The 19,467-nt window shown below is 44.0% G+C and overlaps 15 non-coding genes across 15 annotated transcripts; all 15 read left to right on the plus strand.

The window, feature by feature from the left end:
* Positions 1-324: 324 nt before the first annotated feature.
* Trnar-ucu (transfer RNA arginine (anticodon UCU)) lies at positions 325-397 on the plus strand. Its single transcript has one exon. It is a non-coding gene; the product is annotated as a tRNA-Arg (tRNA).
* Positions 398-1,617: 1,220 nt separating this feature from the next.
* Trnar-ucu (transfer RNA arginine (anticodon UCU)) lies at positions 1,618-1,690 on the plus strand. The gene has a single exon. It is a non-coding gene; the product is annotated as a tRNA-Arg (tRNA).
* A 1,220-nt stretch (positions 1,691-2,910) lies between these two features.
* Trnar-ucu (transfer RNA arginine (anticodon UCU)) lies at positions 2,911-2,983 on the plus strand. The gene has a single exon. It is a non-coding gene; the product is annotated as a tRNA-Arg (tRNA).
* Positions 2,984-4,203: 1,220 nt separating this feature from the next.
* On the plus strand, positions 4,204-4,276 carry Trnar-ucu (transfer RNA arginine (anticodon UCU)). Its single transcript has one exon. It is a non-coding gene; the product is annotated as a tRNA-Arg (tRNA).
* A 1,220-nt stretch (positions 4,277-5,496) lies between these two features.
* Positions 5,497-5,569, plus strand: Trnar-ucu (transfer RNA arginine (anticodon UCU)). Its single transcript has one exon. It is a non-coding gene; the product is annotated as a tRNA-Arg (tRNA).
* Positions 5,570-6,789: 1,220 nt separating this feature from the next.
* On the plus strand, positions 6,790-6,862 carry Trnar-ucu (transfer RNA arginine (anticodon UCU)). Its single transcript has one exon. It is a non-coding gene; the product is annotated as a tRNA-Arg (tRNA).
* Positions 6,863-8,082: 1,220 nt separating this feature from the next.
* Trnar-ucu (transfer RNA arginine (anticodon UCU)) lies at positions 8,083-8,155 on the plus strand. The gene has a single exon. It is a non-coding gene; the product is annotated as a tRNA-Arg (tRNA).
* Positions 8,156-9,375: 1,220 nt separating this feature from the next.
* Trnar-ucu (transfer RNA arginine (anticodon UCU)) lies at positions 9,376-9,448 on the plus strand. The gene has a single exon. It is a non-coding gene; the product is annotated as a tRNA-Arg (tRNA).
* Positions 9,449-10,668: 1,220 nt separating this feature from the next.
* Positions 10,669-10,741, plus strand: Trnar-ucu (transfer RNA arginine (anticodon UCU)). Its single transcript has one exon. It is a non-coding gene; the product is annotated as a tRNA-Arg (tRNA).
* A 1,220-nt stretch (positions 10,742-11,961) lies between these two features.
* On the plus strand, positions 11,962-12,034 carry Trnar-ucu (transfer RNA arginine (anticodon UCU)). The gene has a single exon. It is a non-coding gene; the product is annotated as a tRNA-Arg (tRNA).
* Positions 12,035-13,254: 1,220 nt separating this feature from the next.
* Trnar-ucu (transfer RNA arginine (anticodon UCU)) lies at positions 13,255-13,327 on the plus strand. Its single transcript has one exon. It is a non-coding gene; the product is annotated as a tRNA-Arg (tRNA).
* A 1,220-nt stretch (positions 13,328-14,547) lies between these two features.
* Trnar-ucu (transfer RNA arginine (anticodon UCU)) lies at positions 14,548-14,620 on the plus strand. Its single transcript has one exon. It is a non-coding gene; the product is annotated as a tRNA-Arg (tRNA).
* A 1,220-nt stretch (positions 14,621-15,840) lies between these two features.
* Positions 15,841-15,913, plus strand: Trnar-ucu (transfer RNA arginine (anticodon UCU)). Its single transcript has one exon. It is a non-coding gene; the product is annotated as a tRNA-Arg (tRNA).
* Positions 15,914-17,133: 1,220 nt separating this feature from the next.
* On the plus strand, positions 17,134-17,206 carry Trnar-ucu (transfer RNA arginine (anticodon UCU)). Its single transcript has one exon. It is a non-coding gene; the product is annotated as a tRNA-Arg (tRNA).
* Positions 17,207-18,426: 1,220 nt separating this feature from the next.
* Trnar-ucu (transfer RNA arginine (anticodon UCU)) lies at positions 18,427-18,499 on the plus strand. The gene has a single exon. It is a non-coding gene; the product is annotated as a tRNA-Arg (tRNA).
* Positions 18,500-19,467: the final 968 nt, after the last annotated feature.

Raw genomic sequence — 19,467 nt, forward strand, 5'->3', positions numbered from 1 at the left:
ACCACTTTGTGAGTGGATGCTGTTCTAAAGAGCGCAATTCCCATTTATCTGTAAGCAGCGCACGTGAGCGAATCTAATAGCAGGACTGTGTTACTACGATTGTACAGAGCAACTCTGTCAATACGCAGGTGTTTCAATCAGTAGAGCCATGGTAAACAGAGCGATTCGGAGCGATGTATCGTGTCTGTTACATAAATAATGAGTCTTTGATGTAATTGCTTCAGAGAAATATGAAAGTAAGCCTATCAGAAAAGTAACGCGAGACATGTAGCACGGGTCATGTCTTGCAGAATCTCTTACATCTGAGACCATCACTTGCACAGCGTCCCTTTGGCGCAGAGGATAGCGCGTTGGACTTCTAATCCAAAGGTCGTGGGTTCGATCCCCACAAGGGACGGGCAATTTTTAAAAATGTGTGCCAATCACGAGATGGGAATTGACATATGGGTAACCACAAGCGTCTTCAAAAGGTGAAAATTGTTGTGACTTCAGTTCTATGCTTAAATATGTTAACCTTACACATACAAGCAAAATTCTCGTAGATCCATGACGCTGCTATGTGTAAATGCTGTAAAAGCGGAACCATATCTTCACGCCCCTGTTCACGGGAATTTTCTTTCAATACCCAATTTTTACCTACACATAGAAATATAGCAATAGAACGCACATTTTGTACAGAAACAAATACAATGAAGAGTGAAATAATTTTGTATTACTTCACGAGTCAATGTATGTAATCCCAGTCATGATCTTTAATTCTTCCAGCCCAAGGTGAGAGGGTTTCAGTTTTCTCGGCCACAAGTGAGAAAAGTAGACAGTTTCACAACAAGATATTGTACTATGGTTCCTTAACTGTTCCCAGTAAGCAATGACACTCTGTATCTATAGAAACGGCGGCAATTTTCGCTTCAGCACAGGGGGCTTTTACTGGAGACTGCCAGGAGTGGACTTGGTGGATGCATGAAGGGAGAAGACCAGACAGAGATGTCTGACGCTCCGCTGACACTTGCAGAAAACTACATTAAGTATGATTCCCGCCTATAACTGACGGCGAGAGAGATGCATCATCTGTCCACTTCTCATCGAAGCACACTGTCACCAAGCAATGGCTGACGCTTCGAGCACGGCATGGAATTGCCAGGGAGGTGATGCAGCTAACGTTCCTGGTAAATGTGCTAACAGGGCACACACGTCCGTTGGAGTGTATACATATGATGGGGACCGGCTGTGACACAGCAGTCAACCAAAGTCAAAAAATGTGACTAATCGTACAGTGTTCCCAGTGTGTCGTTTACCACTTTGTGAGTGGATGCTGTTCTAAAGAGCGCAATTCCCATTTATCTGTAAGCAGCGCACGTGAGCGAATCTAATAGCAGGACTGTGTTACTACGATTGTACAGAGCAACTCTGTCAATACGCAGGTGTTTCAATCAGTAGAGCCATGGTAAACAGAGCGATTCGGAGCGATGTATCGTGTCTGTTACATAAATAATGAGTCTTTGATGTAATTGCTTCAGAGAAATATGAAAGTAAGCCTATCAGAAAAGTAACGCGAGACATGTAGCACGGGTCATGTCTTGCAGAATCTCTTACATCTGAGACCATCACTTGCACAGCGTCCCTTTGGCGCAGAGGATAGCGCGTTGGACTTCTAATCCAAAGGTCGTGGGTTCGATCCCCACAAGGGACGGGCAATTTTTAAAAATGTGTGCCAATCACGAGATGGGAATTGACATATGGGTAACCACAAGCGTCTTCAAAAGGTGAAAATTGTTGTGACTTCAGTTCTATGCTTAAATATGTTAACCTTACACATACAAGCAAAATTCTCGTAGATCCATGACGCTGCTATGTGTAAATGCTGTAAAAGCGGAACCATATCTTCACGCCCCTGTTCACGGGAATTTTCTTTCAATACCCAATTTTTACCTACACATAGAAATATAGCAATAGAACGCACATTTTGTACAGAAACAAATACAATGAAGAGTGAAATAATTTTGTATTACTTCACGAGTCAATGTATGTAATCCCAGTCATGATCTTTAATTCTTCCAGCCCAAGGTGAGAGGGTTTCAGTTTTCTCGGCCACAAGTGAGAAAAGTAGACAGTTTCACAACAAGATATTGTACTATGGTTCCTTAACTGTTCCCAGTAAGCAATGGCACTCTGTATCTATAGAAACGGCGGCAATTTTCGCTTCAGCACAGGGGGCTTTTACTGGAGACTGCCAGGAGTGGACTTGGTGGATGCATGAAGGGAGAAGACCAGACAGAGATGTCTGACGCTCCGCTGACGCTTGCAGAAAACTACATTAAGTATGATTCCCGCCTATAACTGACGGCGAGAGAGATGCATCATCTGTCCACTTCTCATCGAAGCACACTGTCACCAAGCAATGGCTGACGCTTCGAGCACGGCATGGAATTGCCAGGGAGGTGATGCAGCTAACGTTCCTGGTAAATGTGCTAACAGGGCACACACGTCCGTTGGAGTGTATACATATGATGGGGACCGGCTGTGACACAGCAGTCAACCAAAGTCAAAAAATGTGACTAATCGTACAGTGTTCCCAGTGTGTCGTTTACCACTTTGTGAGTGGATGCTGTTCTAAAGAGCGCAATTCCCATTTATCTGTAAGCAGCGCACGTGAGCGAATCTAATAGCAGGACTGTGTTACTACGATTGTACAGAGCAACTCTGTCAATACGCAGGTGTTTCAATCAGTAGAGCCATGGTAAACAGAGCGATTCGGAGCGATGTATCGTGTCTGTTACATAAATAATGAGTCTTTGATGTAATTGCTTCAGAGAAATATGAAAGTAAGCCTATCAGAAAAGTAACGCGAGACATGTAGCACGGGTCATGTCTTGCAGAATCTCTTACATCTGAGACCATCACTTGCACAGCGTCCCTTTGGCGCAGAGGATAGCGCGTTGGACTTCTAATCCAAAGGTCGTGGGTTCGATCCCCACAAGGGACGGGCAATTTTTAAAAATGTGTGCCAATCACGAGATGGGAATTGACATATGGGTAACCACAAGCGTCTTCAAAAGGTGAAAATTGTTGTGACTTCAGTTCTATGCTTAAATATGTTAACCTTACACATACAAGCAAAATTCTCGTAGATCCATGACGCTGCTATGTGTAAATGCTGTAAAAGCGGAACCATATCTTCACGCCCCTGTTCACGGGAATTTTCTTTCAATACCCAATTTTTACCTACACATAGAAATATAGCAATAGAACGCACATTTTGTACAGAAACAAATACAATGAAGAGTGAAATAATTTTGTATTACTTCACGAGTCAATGTATGTAATCCCAGTCATGATCTTTAATTCTTCCAGCCCAAGGTGAGAGGGTTTCAGTTTTCTCAGCCACAAGTGAGAAAAGTAGACAGTTTCACAACAAGATATTGTACTATGGTTCCTTAACTGTTCCCAGTAAGCAATGGCACTCTGTATCTATAGAAGCGGCGGCAATTTTCGCTTCAGCACAGGGGGCTTTTACTGGAGACTGCCAGGAGTGGACTTGGTGGATGCATGAAGGGAGAAGACCAGACAGAGATGTCTGACGCTCCGCTGACGCTTGCAGAAAACTACATTAAGTATGATTCCCGCCTATAACTGACGGCGAGAGAGATGCATCATCTGTCCACTTCTCATCGAAGCACACTGTCACCAAGCAATGGCTGACGCTTCGAGCACGGCATGGAATTGCCAGGGAGGTGATGCAGCTAACGTTCCTGGTAAATGTGCTAACAGGGCACACACGTCCGTTGGAGTGTATACATATGATGGGGACCGGCTGTGACACAGCAGTCAACCAAAGTCAAAAAATGTGACTAATCGTACAGTGTTCCCAGTGTGTCGTTTACCACTTTGTGAGTGGATGCTGTTCTAAAGAGCGCAATTCCCATTTATCTGTAAGCAGCGCACGTGAGCGAATCTAATAGCAGGACTGTGTTACTACGATTGTACAGAGCAACTCTGTCAATACGCAGGTGTTTCAATCAGTAGAGCCATGGTAAACAGAGCGATTCGGAGCGATGTATCGTGTCTGTTACATAAATAATGAGTCTTTGATGTAATTGCTTCAGAGAAATATGAAAGTAAGCCTATCAGAAAAGTAACGCGAGACATGTAGCACGGGTCATGTCTTGCAGAATCTCTTACATCTGAGACCATCACTTGCACAGCGTCCCTTTGGCGCAGAGGATAGCGCGTTGGACTTCTAATCCAAAGGTCGTGGGTTCGATCCCCACAAGGGACGGGCAATTTTTAAAAATGTGTGCCAATCACGAGATGGGAATTGACATATGGGTAACCACAAGCGTCTTCAAAAGGTGAAAATTGTTGTGACTTCAGTTCTATGCTTAAATATGTTAACCTTACACATACAAGCAAAATTCTCGTAGATCCATGACGCTGCTATGTGTAAATGCTGTAAAAGCGGAACCATATCTTCACGCCCCTGTTCACGGGAATTTTCTTTCAATACCCAATTTTTACCTACACATAGAAATATAGCAATAGAACGCACATTTTGTACAGAAACAAATACAATGAAGAGTGAAATAATTTTGTATTACTTCACGAGTCAATGTATGTAATCCCAGTCATGATCTTTAATTCTTCCAGCCCAAGGTGAGAGGGTTTCAGTTTTCTCGGCCACAAGTGAGAAAAGTAGACAGTTTCACAACAAGATATTGTACTATGGTTCCTTAACTGTTCCCAGTAAGCAATGGCACTCTGTATCTATAGAAACGGCGGCAATTTTCGCTTCAGCACAGGGGGCTTTTACTGGAGACTGCCAGGAGTGGACTTGGTGGATGCATGAAGGGAGAAGACCAGACAGAGATGTCTGACGCTCCGCTGACGCTTGCAGAAAACTACATTAAGTATGATTCCCGCCTATAACTGACGGCGAGAGAGATGCATCATCTGTCCACTTCTCATCGAAGCACACTGTCACCAAGCAATGGCTGACGCTTCGAGCACGGCATGGAATTGCCAGGGAGGTGATGCAGCTAACGTTCCTGGTAAATGTGCTAACAGGGCACACACGTCCGTTGGAGTGTATACATATGATGGGGACCGGCTGTGACACAGCAGTCAACCAAAGTCAAAAAATGTGACTAATCGTACAGTGTTCCCAGTGTGTCGTTTACCACTTTGTGAGTGGATGCTGTTCTAAAGAGCGCAATTCCCATTTATCTGTAAGCAGCGCACGTGAGCGAATCTAATAGCAGGACTGTGTTACTACGATTGTACAGAGCAACTCTGTCAATACGCAGGTGTTTCAATCAGTAGAGCCATGGTAAACAGAGCGATTCGGAGCGATGTATCGTGTCTGTTACATAAATAATGAGTCTTTGAAGTAATTGCTTCAGAGAAATATGAAAGTAAGCCTATCAGAAAAGTAACGCGAGACATGTAGCACGGGTCATGTCTTGCAGAATCTCTTACATCTGAGACCATCACTTGCACAGCGTCCCTTTGGCGCAGAGGATAGCGCGTTGGACTTCTAATCCAAAGGTCGTGGGTTCGATCCCCACAAGGGACGGGCAATTTTTAAAAATGTGTGCCAATCACGAGATGGGAATTGACATATGGGTAACCACAAGCGTCTTCAAAAGGTGAAAATTGTTGTGACTTCAGTTCTATGCTTAAATATGTTAACCTTACACATACAAGCAAAATTCTCGTAGATCCATGACGCTGCTATGTGTAAATGCTGTAAAAGCGGAACCATATCTTCACGCCCCTGTCCACGGGAATTTTCTTTCAATACCCAATTTTTACCTACACATAGAAATATAGCAATAGAACGCACATTTTGTACAGAAACAAATACAATGAAGAGTGAAATAATTTTGTATTACTTCACGAGTCAATGTATGTAATCCCAGTCATGATCTTTAATTCTTCCAGCCCAAGGTGAGAGGGTTTCAGTTTTCTCGGCCACAAGTGAGAAAAGTAGACAGTTTCACAACAAGATATTGTACTATGGTTCCTTAACTGTTCCCAGTAAGCAATGGCACTCTGTATCTATAGAAACGGCGGCAATTTTCGCTTCAGCACAGGGGGCTTTTACTGGAGACTGCCAGGAGTGGACTTGGTGGATGCATGAAGGGAGAAGACCAGACAGAGATGTCTGACGCTCCGCTGACGCTTGCAGAAAACTACATTAAGTATGATTCCCGCCTATAACTGACGGCGAGAGAGATGCATCATCTGTCCACTTCTCATCGAAGCACACTGTCACCAAGCAATGGCTGACGCTTCGAGCACGGCATGGAATTGCCAGGGAGGTGATGCAGCTAACGTTCCTGGTAAATGTGCTAACAGGGCACACACGTCCGTTGGAGTGTATACATATGATGGGGACCGGCTGTGACACAGCAGTCAACCAAAGTCAAAAAATGTGACTAATCGTACAGTGTTCCCAGTGTGTCGTTTACCACTTTGTGAGTGGATGCTGTTCTAAAGAGCGCAATTCCCATTTATCTGTAAGCAGCGCACGTGAGCGAATCTAATAGCAGGACTGTGTTACTACGATTGTACAGAGCAACTCTGTCAATACGCAGGTGTTTCAATCAGTAGAGCCATGGTAAACAGAGCGATTCGGAGCGATGTATCGTGTCTGTTACATAAATAATGAGTCTTTGATGTAATTGCTTCAGAGAAATATGAAAGTAAGCCTATCAGAAAAGTAACGCGAGACATGTAGCACGGGTCATGTCTTGCAGAATCTCTTACATCTGAGACCATCACTTGCACAGCGTCCCTTTGGCGCAGAGGATAGCGCGTTGGACTTCTAATCCAAAGGTCGTGGGTTCGATCCCCACAAGGGACGGGCAATTTTTAAAAATGTGTGCCAATCACGAGATGGGAATTGACATATGGGTAACCACAAGCGTCTTCAAAAGGTGAAAATTGTTGTGACTTCAGTTCTATGCTTAAATATGTTAACCTTACACATACAAGCAAAATTCTCGTAGATCCATGGCGCTGCTATGTGTAAATGCTGTAAAAGCGGAACCATATCTTCACGCCCCTGTTCACGGGAATTTTCTTTCAATACCCAATTTTTACCTACACATAGAAATATAGCAATAGAACGCACATTTTGTACAGAAACAAATACAATGAAGAGTGAAATAATTTTGTATTACTTCACGAGTCAATGTATGTAATCCCAGTCATGATCTTTAATTCTTCCAGCCCAAGGTGAGAGGGTTTCAGTTTTCTCGGCCACAAGTGAGAAAAGTAGACAGTTTCACAACAAGATATTGTACTATGGTTCCTTAACTGTTCCCAGTAAGCAATGGCACTCTGTATCTATAGAAACGGCGGCAATTTTCGCTTCAGCACAGGGGGCTTTTACTGGAGACTGCCAGGAGTGGACTTGGTGGATGCATGAAGGGAGAAGACCAGACAGAGATGTCTGACGCTCCGCTGACGCTTGCAGAAAACTACATTAAGTATGATTCCCGCCTATAACTGACGGCGAGAGAGATGCATCATCTGTCCACTTCTCATCGAAGCACACTGTCACCAAGCAATGGCTGACGCTTCGAGCACGGCATGGAATTGCCAGGGAGGTGATGCAGCTAACGTTCCTGGTAAATGTGCTAACAGGGCACACACGTCCGTTGGAGTGTATACATATGATGGGGACCGGCTGTGACACAGCAGTCAACCAAAGTCAAAAAATGTGACTAATCGTACAGTGTTCCCAGTGTGTCGTTTACCACTTTGTGAGTGGATGCTGTTCTAAAGAGCGCAATTCCCATTTATCTGTAAGCAGCGCACGTGAGCGAATCTAATAGCAGGACTGTGTTACTACGATTGTACAGAGCAACTCTGTCAATACGCAGGTGTTTCAATCAGTAGAGCCATGGTAAACAGAGCGATTCGGAGCGATGTATCGTGTCTGTTACATAAATAATGAGTCTTTGATGTAATTGCTTCAGAGAAATATGAAAGTAAGCCTATCAGAAAAGTAACGCGAGACATGTAGCACGGGTCATGTCTTGCAGAATCTCTTACATCTGAGACCATCACTTGCACAGCGTCCCTTTGGCGCAGAGGATAGCGCGTTGGACTTCTAATCCAAAGGTCGTGGGTTCGATCCCCACAAGGGACGGGCAATTTTTAAAAATGTGTGCCAATCACGAGATGGGAATTGACATATGGGTAACCACAAGCGTCTTCAAAAGGTGAAAATTGTTGTGACTTCAGTTCTATGCTTAAATATGTTAACCTTACACATACAAGCAAAATTCTCGTAGATCCATGACGCTGCTATGTGTAAATGCTGTAAAAGCGGAACCATATCTTCACGCCCCTGTTCACGGGAATTTTCTTTCAATACCCAATTTTTACCTACACATAGAAATATAGCAATAGAACGCACATTTTGTACAGAAACAAATACAATGAAGAGTGAAATAATTTTGTATTACTTCACGAGTCAATGTATGTAATCCCAGTCATGATCTTTAATTCTTCCAGCCCAAGGTGAGAGGGTTTCAGTTTTCTCGGCCACAAGTGAGAAAAGTAGACAGTTTCACAACAAGATATTGTACTATGGTTCCTTAACTGTTCCCAGTAAGCAATGGCACTCTGTATCTATAGAAACGGCGGCAATTTTCGCTTCAGCACAGGGGGCTTTTACTGGAGACTGCCAGGAGTGGACTTGGTGGATGCATGAAGGGAGAAGACCAGACAGAGATGTCTGACGCTCCGCTGACGCTTGCAGAAAACTACATTAAGTATGATTCCCGCCTATAACTGACGGCGAGAGAGATGCATCATCTGTCCACTTCTCATCGAAGCACACTGTCACCAAGCAATGGCTGACGCTTCGAGCACGGCATGGAATTGCCAGGGAGGTGATGCAGCTAACGTTCCTGGTAAATGTGCTAACAGGGCACACACGTCCGTTGGAGTGTATACATATGATGGGGACTGGCTGTGACACAGCAGTCAACCAAAGTCAAAAAATGTGACTAATCGTACAGTGTTCCCAGTGTGTCGTTTACCACTTTGTGAGTGGATGCTGTTCTAAAGAGCGCAATTCCCATTTATCTGTAAGCAGCGCACGTGAGCGAATCTAATAGCAGGACTGTGTTACTACGATTGTACAGAGCAACTCTGTCAATACGCAGGTGTTTCAATCAGTAGAGCCATGGTAAACAGAGCGATTCGGAGCGATGTATCGTGTCTGTTACATAAATAATGAGTCTTTGATGTAATTGCTTCAGAGAAATATGAAAGTAAGCCTATCAGAAAAGTAACGCGAGACATGTAGCACGGGTCATGTCTTGCAGAATCTCTTACATCTGAGACCATCACTTGCACAGCGTCCCTTTGGCGCAGAGGATAGCGCGTTGGACTTCTAATCCAAAGGTCGTGGGTTCGATCCCCACAAGGGACGGGCAATTTTTAAAAATGTGTGCCAATCACGAGATGGGAATTGACATATGGGTAACCACAAGCGTCTTCAAAAGGTGAAAATTGTTGTGACTTCAGTTCTATGCTTAAATATGTTAACCTTACACATACAAGCAAAATTCTCGTAGATCCATGACGCTGCTATGTGTAAATGCTGTAAAAGCGGAACCATATCTTCACGCCCCTGTTCACGGGAATTTTCTTTCAATACCCAATTTTTACCTACACATAGAAATATAGCAATAGAACGCACATTTTGTACAGAAACAAATACAATGAAGAGTGAAATAATTTTGTATTACTTCACGAGTCAATGTATGTAATCCCAGTCATGATCTTTAATTCTTCCAGCCCAAGGTGAGAGGGTTTCAGTTTTCTCGGCCACAAGTGAGAAAAGTAGACAGTTTCACAACAAGATATTGTACTATGGTTCCTTAACTGTTCCCAGTAAGCAATGGCACTCTGTATCTATAGAAACGGCGGCAATTTTCGCTTCAGCACAGGGGGCTTTTACTGGAGACTGCCAGGAGTGGACTTGGTGGATGCATGAAGGGAGAAGACCAGACAGAGATGTCTGACGCTCCGCTGACGCTTGCAGAAAACTACATTAAGTATGATTCCCGCCTATAACTGACGGCGAGAGAGATGCATCATCTGTCCACTTCTCATCGAAGCACACTGTCACCAAGCAATGGCTGACGCTTCGAGCACGGCATGGAATTGCCAGGGAGGTGATGCAGCTAACGTTCCTGGTAAATGTGCTAACAGGGCACACACGTCCGTTGGAGTGTATACATATGATGGGGACCGGCTGTGACACAGCAGTCAACCAAAGTCAAAAAATGTGACTAATCGTACAGTGTTCCCAGTGTGTCGTTTACCACTTTGTGAGTGGATGCTGTTCTAAAGAGCGCAATTCCCATTTATCTGTAAGCAGCGCACGTGAGCGAATCTAATAGCAGGACTGTGTTACTACGATTGTACAGAGCAACTCTGTCAATACGCAGGTGTTTCAATCAGTAGAGCCATGGTAAACAGAGCGATTCGGAGCGATGTATCGTGTCTGTTACATAAATAATGAGTCTTTGATGTAATTGCTTCAGAGAAATATGAAAGTAAGCCTATCAGAAAAGTAACGCGAGACATGTAGCACGGGTCATGTCTTGCAGAATCTCTTACATCTGAGACCATCACTTGCACAGCGTCCCTTTGGCGCAGAGGATAGCGCGTTGGACTTCTAATCCAAAGGTCGTGGGTTCGATCCCCACAAGGGACGGGCAATTTTTAAAAATGTGTGCCAATCACGAGATGGGAATTGACATATGGGTAACCACAAGCGTCTTCAAAAGGTGAAAATTGTTGTGACTTCAGTTCTATGCTTAAATATGTTAACCTTACACATACAAGCAAAATTCTCGTAGATCCATGACGCTGCTATGTGTAAATGCTGTAAAAGCGGAACCATATCTTCACGCCCCTGTTCACGGGAATTTTCTTTCAATACCCAATTTTTACCTACACATAGAAATATAGCAATAGAACGCACATTTTGTACAGAAACAAATACAATGAAGAGTGAAATAATTTTGTATTACTTCACGAGTCAATGTATGTAATCCCAGTCATGATCTTTAATTCTTCCAGCCCAAGGTGAGAGGGTTTCAGTTTTCTCGGCCACAAGTGAGAAAAGTAGACAGTTTCACAACAAGATATTGTACTATGGTTCCTTAACTGTTCCCAGTAAGCAATGGCACTCTGTATCTATAGAAACGGCGGCAATTTTCGCTTCAGCACAGGGGGCTTTTACTGGAGACTGCCAGGAGTGGACTTGGTGGATGCATGAAGGGAGAAGACCAGACAGAGATGTCTGACGCTCCGCTGACGCTTGCAGAAAACTACATTAAGTATGATTCCCGCCTATAACTGACGGCGAGAGAGATGCATCATCTGTCCACTTCTCATCGAAGCACACTGTCACCAAGCAATGGCTGACGCTTCGAGCACGGCATGGAATTGCCAGGGAGGTGATGCAGCTAACGTTCCTGGTAAATGTGCTAACAGGGCACACACGTCCGTTGGAGTGTATACATATGATGGGGACCGGCTGTGACACAGCAGTCAACCAAAGTCAAAAAATGTGACTAATCGTACAGTGTTCCCAGTGTGTCGTTTACCACTTTGTGAGTGGATGCTGTTCTAAAGAGCGCAATTCCCATTTATCTGTAAGCAGCGCACGTGAGCGAATCTAATAGCAGGACTGTGTTACTACGATTGTACAGAGCAACTCTGTCAATACGCAGGTGTTTCAATCAGTAGAGCCATGGTAAACAGAGCGATTCGGAGCGATGTATCGTGTCTGTTACATAAATAATGAGTCTTTGATGTAATTGCTTCAGAGAAATATGAAAGTAAGCCTATCAGAAAAGTAACGCGAGACATGTAGCACGGGTCATGTCTTGCAGAATCTCTTACATCTGAGACCATCACTTGCACAGCGTCCCTTTGGCGCAGAGGATAGCGCGTTGGACTTCTAATCCAAAGGTCGTGGGTTCGATCCCCACAAGGGACGGGCAATTTTTAAAAATGTGTGCCAATCACGAGATGGGAATTGACATATGGGTAACCACAAGCGTCTTCAAAAGGTGAAAATTGTTGTGACTTCAGTTCTATGCTTAAATATGTTAACCTTACACATACAAGCAAAATTCTCGTAGATCCATGACGCTGCTATGTGTAAATGCTGTAAAAGCGGAACCATATCTTCACGCCCCTGTTCACGGGAATTTTCTTTCAATACCCAATTTTTACCTACACATAGAAATATAGCAATAGAACGCACATTTTGTACAGAAACAAATACAATGAAGAGTGAAATAATTTTGTATTACTTCACGAGTCAATGTATGTAATCCCAGTCATGATCTTTAATTCTTCCAGCCCAAGGTGAGAGGGTTTCAGTTTTCTCGGCCACAAGTGAGAAAAGTAGACAGTTTCACAACAAGATATTGTACTATGGTTCCTTAACTGTTCCCAGTAAGCAATGGCACTCTGTATCTATAGAAACGGCGGCAATTTTCGCTTCAGCACAGGGGGCTTTTACTGGAGACTGCCAGGAGTGGACTTGGTGGATGCATGAAGGGAGAAGACCAGACAGAGATGTCTGACGCTCCGCTGACGCTTGCAGAAAACTACATTAAGTATGATTCCCGCCTATAACTGACGGCGAGAGAGATGCATCATCTGTCCACTTCTCATCGAAGCACACTGTCACCAAGCAATGGCTGACGCTTCGAGCACGGCATGGAATTGCCAGGGAGGTGATGCAGCTAACGTTCCTGGTAAATGTGCTAACAGGGCACACACGTCCGTTGGAGTGTATACATATGATGGGGACCGGCTGTGACACAGCAGTCAACCAAAGTCAAAAAATGTGACTAATCGTACAGTGTTCCCAGTGTGTCGTTTACCACTTTGTGAGTGGATGCTGTTCTAAAGAGCGCAATTCCCATTTATCTGTAAGCAGCGCACGTGAGCGAATCTAATAGCAGGACTGTGTTACTACGATTGTACAGAGCAACTCTGTCAATACGCAGGTGTTTCAATCAGTAGAGCCATGGTAAACAGAGCGATTCGGAGCGATGTATCGTGTCTGTTACATAAATAATGAGTCTTTGATGTAATTGCTTCAGAGAAATATGAAAGTAAGCCTATCAGAAAAGTAACGCGAGACATGTAGCACGGGTCATGTCTTGCAGAATCTCTTACATCTGAGACCATCACCTGCACAGCGTCCCTTTGGCGCAGAGGATAGCGCGTTGGACTTCTAATCCAAAGGTCGTGGGTTCGATCCCCACAAGGGATGGGCAATTTTTAAAAATGTGTGCCAATCACGAGATGGGAATTGACATATGGGTAACCACAAGCGTCTTCAAAAGGTGAAAATTGTTGTGACTTCAGTTCTATGCTTAAATATGTTAACCTTACACATACAAGCAAAATTCTCGTAGATCCATGACGCTGCTATGTGTAAATGCTGTAAAAGCGGAACCATATCTTCACGCCCCTGTTCACGGGAATTTTCTTTCAATACCCAATTTTTACCTACACATAGAAATATAGCAATAGAACGCACATTTTGTACAGAAACAAATACAATGAAGAGTGAAATAATTTTGTATTACTTCACGAGTCAATGTATGTAATCCCAGTCATGATCTTTAATTCTTCCAGCCCAAGGTGAGAGGGTTTCAGTTTTCTCGGCCACAAGTGAGAAAAGTAGACAGTTTCACAACAAGATATTGTACTATGGTTCCTTAACTGTTCCCAGTAAGCAATGGCACTCTGTATCTATAGAAACGGCGGCAATTTTCGCTTCAGCACAGGGGGCTTTTACTGGAGACTGCCAGGAGTGGACTTGGTGGATGCATGAAGGGAGAAGACCAGACAGAGATGTCTGACGCTCCGCTGACGCTTGCAGAAAACTACATTAAGTATGATTCCCGCCTATAACTGACGGCGAGAGAGATGCATCATCTGTCCACTTCTCATCGAAGCACACTGTCACCAAGCAATGGCTGACGCTTCGAGCACGGCATGGAATTGCCAGGGAGGTGATGCAGCTAACGTTCCTGGTAAATGTGCTAACAGGGCACACACGTCCGTTGGAGTGTATACATATGATGGGGACCGGCTGTGACACAGCAGTCAACCAAAGTCAAAAAATGTGACTAATCGTACAGTGTTCCCAGTGTGTCGTTTACCACTTTGTGAGTGGATGCTGTTCTAAAGAGCGCAATTCCCATTTATCTGTAAGCAGCGCACGTGAGCGAATCTAATAGCAGGACTGTGTTACTACGATTGTACAGAGCAACTCTGTCAATACGCAGGTGTTTCAATCAGTAGAGCCATGGTAAACAGAGCGATTCGGAGCGATGTATCGTGTCTGTTACATAAATAATGAGTCTTTGATGTAATTGCTTCAGAGAAATATGAAAGTAAGCCTATCAGAAAAGTAACGCGAGACATGTAGCACGGGTCATGTCTTGCAGAATCTCTTACATCTGAGACCATCACTTGCACAGCGTCCCTTTGGCGCAGAGGATAGCGCGTTGGACTTCTAATCCAAAGGTCGTGGGTTCGATCCCCACAAGGGACGGGCAATTTTTAAAAATGTGTGCCAATCACGAGATGGGAATTGACATATGGGTAACCACAAGCGTCTTCAAAAGGTGAAAATTGTTGTGACTTCAGTTCTATGCTTAAATATGTTAACCTTACACATACAAGCAAAATTCTCGTAGATCCATGACGCTGCTATGTGTAAATGCTGTAAAAGCGGAACCATATCTTCACGCCCCTGTTCACGGGAATTTTCTTTCAATACCCAATTTTTACCTACACATAGAAATATAGCAATAGAACGCACATTTTGTACAGAAACAAATACAATGAAGAGTGAAATAATTTTGTATTACTTCACGAGTCAATGTATGTAATCCCAGTCATGATCTTTAATTCTTCCAGCCCAAGGTGAGAGGGTTTCAGTTTTCTCGGCCACAAGTGAGAAAAGTAGACAGTTTCACAACAAGATATTGTACTATGGTTCCTTAACTGTTCCCAGTAAGCAATGGCACTCTGTATCTATAGAAACGGCGGCAATTTTCGCTTCAGCACAGGGGGCTTTTACTGGAGACTGCCAGGAGTGGACTTGGTGGATGCATGAAGGGAGAAGACCAGACAGAGATGTCTGACGCTCCGCTGACGCTTGCAGAAAACTACATTAAGTATGATTCCCGCCTATAACTGACGGCGAGAGAGATGCATCATCTGTCCACTTCTCATCGAAGCACACTGTCACCAAGCAATGGCTGACGCTTCGAGCACGGCATGGAATTGCCAGGGAGGTGATGCAGCTAACGTTCCTGGTAAATGTGCTAACAGGGCACACACGTCCGTTGGAGTGTATACATATGATGGGGACCGGCTGTGACACAGCAGTCAACCAAAGTCAAAAAATGTGACTAATCGTACAGTGTTCCCAGTGTGTCGTTTACCACTTTGTGAGTGGATGCTGTTCTAAAGAGCGCAATTCCCATTTATCTGTAAGCAGCGCACGTGAGCGAATCTAATAGCAGGACTGTGTTACTACGATTGTACAGAGCAACTCTGTCAATACGCAGGTGTTTCAATCAGTAGAGCCATGGTAAACAGAGCGATTCGGAGCGATGTATCGTGTCTGTTACATAAATAATGAGTCTTTGATGTAATTGCTTCAGAGAAATATGAAAGTAAGCCTATCAGAAAAGTAACGCGAGACATGTAGCACGGGTCATGTCTTGCAGAATCTCTTACATCTGAGACCATCACTTGCACAGCGTCCCTTTGGCGCAGAGGATAGCGCGTTGGACTTCTAATCCAAAGGTCGTGGGTTCGATCCCCACAAGGGACGGGCAATTTTTAAAAATGTGTGCCAATCATGAGATGGGAATTGACATATGGGTAACCACAAGCGTCTTCAAAAGGTGAAAATTGTTGTGACTTCAGTTCTATGCTTAAATATGTTAACCTTACACATACAAGCAAAATTCTCGTAGATCCATGACGCTGCTATGTGTAAATGCTGTAAAAGCGGAACCATATCTTCACGCCCCTGTTCACGGGAATTTTCTTTCAATACCCAATTTTTACCTACACATAGAAATATAGCAATAGAACGCACATTTTGTACAGAAACAAATACAATGAAGAGTGAAATAATTTTGTATTACTTCACGAGTCAATGTATGTAATCCCAGTCATGATCTTTAATTCTTCCAGCCCAAGGTGAGAGGGTTTCAGTTTTCTCGGCCACAAGTGAGAAAAGTAGACAGTTTCACAACAAGATATTGTACTATGGTTCCTTAACTGTTCCCAGTAAGCAATGGCACTCTGTATCTATAGAAACGGCGGCAATTTTCGCTTCAGCACAGGGGGCTTTTACTGGAGACTGCCAGGAGTGGACTTGGTGGATGCATGAAGGGAGAAGACCAGACAGAGATGTCTGACGCTCCGCTGACGCTTGCAGAAAACTACATTAAGTATGATTCCCGCCTATAACTGACGGCGAGAGAGATGCATCATCTGTCCACTTCTCATCGAAGCACACTGTCACCAAGCAATGGCTGACGCTTCGAGCACGGCATGGAATTGCCAGGGAGGTGATGCAGCTAACGTTCCTGGTAAATGTGCTAACAGGGCACACACGTCCGTTGGAGTGTATACATATGATGGGGACCGGCTGTGACACAGCAGTCAACCAAAGTCAAAAAATGTGACTAATCGTACAGTGTTCCCAGTGTGTCGTTTACCACTTTGTGAGTGGATGCTGTTCTAAAGAGCGCAATTCCCATTTATCTGTAAGCAGCGCACGTGAGCGAATCTAATAGCAGGACTGTGTTACTACGATTGTACAGAGCAACTCCGTCAATACGCAGGTGTTTCAATCAGTAGAGCCATGGTAAACAGAGCGATTCGGAGCGATGTATCGTGTCTGTTACATAAATAATGAGTCTTTGATGTAATTGCTTCAGAGAAATATGAAAGTAAGCCTATCAGAAAAGTAACGCGAGACATGTAGCACGGGTCATGTCTTGCAGAATCTCTTACATCTGAGACCATCACTTGCACAGCGTCCCTTTGGCGCAGAGGATAGCGCGTTGGACTTCTAATCCAAAGGTCGTGGGTTCGATCCCCACAAGGGACGGGCAATTTTTAAAAATGTGTGCCAATCACGAGATGGGAATTGACATATGGGTAACCACAAGCGTCTTCAAAAGGTGAAAATTGTTGTGACTTCAGTTCTATGCTTAAATATGTTAACCTTACACATACAAGCAAAATTCTCGTAGATCCATGACGCTGCTATGTGTAAATGCTGTAAAAGCGGAACCATATCTTCACGCCCCTGTTCACGGGAATTTTCTTTCAATACCCAATTTTTACCTACACATAGAAATATAGCAATAGAACGCACATTTTGTACAGAAACAAATACAATGAAGAGTGAAATAATTTTGTATTACTTAACGAGTCAATGTATGTAATCCAAGTCATGATCTTTAATTCTTCCAGCCCAAGGTGAGAGGGTTTCAGTTTTCTCGGCCACAAGTGAGAAAAGTAGACAGTTTCACAACAAGATATTGTACTATGGTTCCTTAACTGTTCCCAGTAAGCAATGGCACTCTGTATCTATAGAAACGGCGGCAATTTTCGCTTCAGCACAGGGGGCTTTTACTGGAGACTGCCAGGAGTGGACTTGGTGGATGCATGAAGGGAGAAGACCAGACAGAGATGTCTGACGCTCCGCTGACGCTTGCAGGAAACTACATTAAGTATGATTCCCGCCTATAACTGACGGCGAGAGAGATGCATCATCTGTCCACTTCTCATCGAAGCACACTGTCACCAAGCAATGGCTGACGCTTCGAGCACGGCATGGAATTGCCAGGGAGGTGATGCAGCTAACGTTCCTGGTAAATGTGCTAACAGGGCACACACGTCCGTTGGAGTGTATACATATGATGGGGACCGGCTGTGACACAGCAGTCAACCAAAGTCAAAAAATGTGACTAATCGTACAGTGTTCCCAGTGTGTCGTTTACCACTTTGTGAGTGGATGCTGTTCTAAAGAGCGCAATTCCCATTTATCTGTAAGCAGCGCACGTGAGCGAATCTAATAGCAGGACTGTGTTACTACGATTGTACAGAGCAACTCTGTCAATACGCAGGTGTTTCAATCAGTAGAGCCATGGTAAACAGAGCGATTCGGAGCGATGTATCGTGTCTGTTACATAAATAATGAGTCTTTGATGTAATTGCTTCAGAGAAATATGAAAGTAAGCCTATCAGAAAAGTAACGCGAGACATGTAGCACGGGTCATGTCTTGCAGAATCTCTTACATCTGAGACCATCACTTGCACAGCGTCCCTTTGGCGCAGAGGATAGCGCGTTGGACTTCTAATCCAAAGGTCGTGGGTTCGATCCCCACAAGGGACGGGCAATTTTTAAAAATGTGTGCCAATCACGAGATGGGAATTGACATATGGGTAACCACAAGCGTCTTCAAAAGGTGAAAATTGTTGTGACTTCAGTTCTATGCTTAAATATGTTAACCTTACACATACAAGCAAAATTCTCGTAGATCCATGACGCTGCTATGTGTAAATGCTGTAAAAGCGGAACCATATCTTCACGCCCCTGTTCACGGGAATTTTCTTTCAATACCCAATTTTTACCTACACATAGAAATATAGCAATAGAACGCACATTTTGTACAGAAACAAATACAATGAAGAGTGAAATAATTTTGTATTACTTCACGAGTCAATGTATGTAATCCCAGTCATGATCTTTAATTCTTCCAGCCCAAGGTGAGAGGGTTTCAGTTTTCTCGGCCACAAGTGAGAAAAGTAGACAGTTTCACAACAAGATATTGTACTATGGTTCCTTAACTGTTCCCAGTAAGCAATGGCACTCTGTATCTATAGAAACGGCGGCAATTTTCGCTTCAGCACAGGGGGCTTTTACTGGAGACTGCCAGGAGTGGACTTGGTGGATGCATGAAGGGAGAAGACCAGACAGAGATGTCTGACGCTCCGCTGACGCTTGCAGAAAACTACATTAAGTATGATTCCCGCCTATAACTGACGGCGAGAGAGATGCATCATCTGTCCACTTCTCATCGAAGCACACTGTCACCAAGCAATGGCTGACGCTTCGAGCACGGCATGGAATTGCCAGGGAGGTGATGCAGCTAACGTTCCTGGTAAATGTGCTAACAGGGCACACACGTCCGTTGGAGTGTATACATATGATGGGGACCGGCTGTGACACAGCAGTCAACCAAAGTCAAAAAATGTGACTAATCGTACAGTGTTCCCAGTGTGTCGTTTACCACTTTGTGAGTGGATGCTGTTCTAAAGAGCGCAATTCCCATTTATCTGTAAGCAGCGCACGTGAGCGAA

This window comes from Schistocerca cancellata, chromosome 1, assembly GCF_023864275.1.
Source record: "Schistocerca cancellata isolate TAMUIC-IGC-003103 chromosome 1, iqSchCanc2.1, whole genome shotgun sequence".
NCBI lineage: Eukaryota > Metazoa > Arthropoda > Insecta > Orthoptera > Acrididae > Schistocerca > Schistocerca cancellata.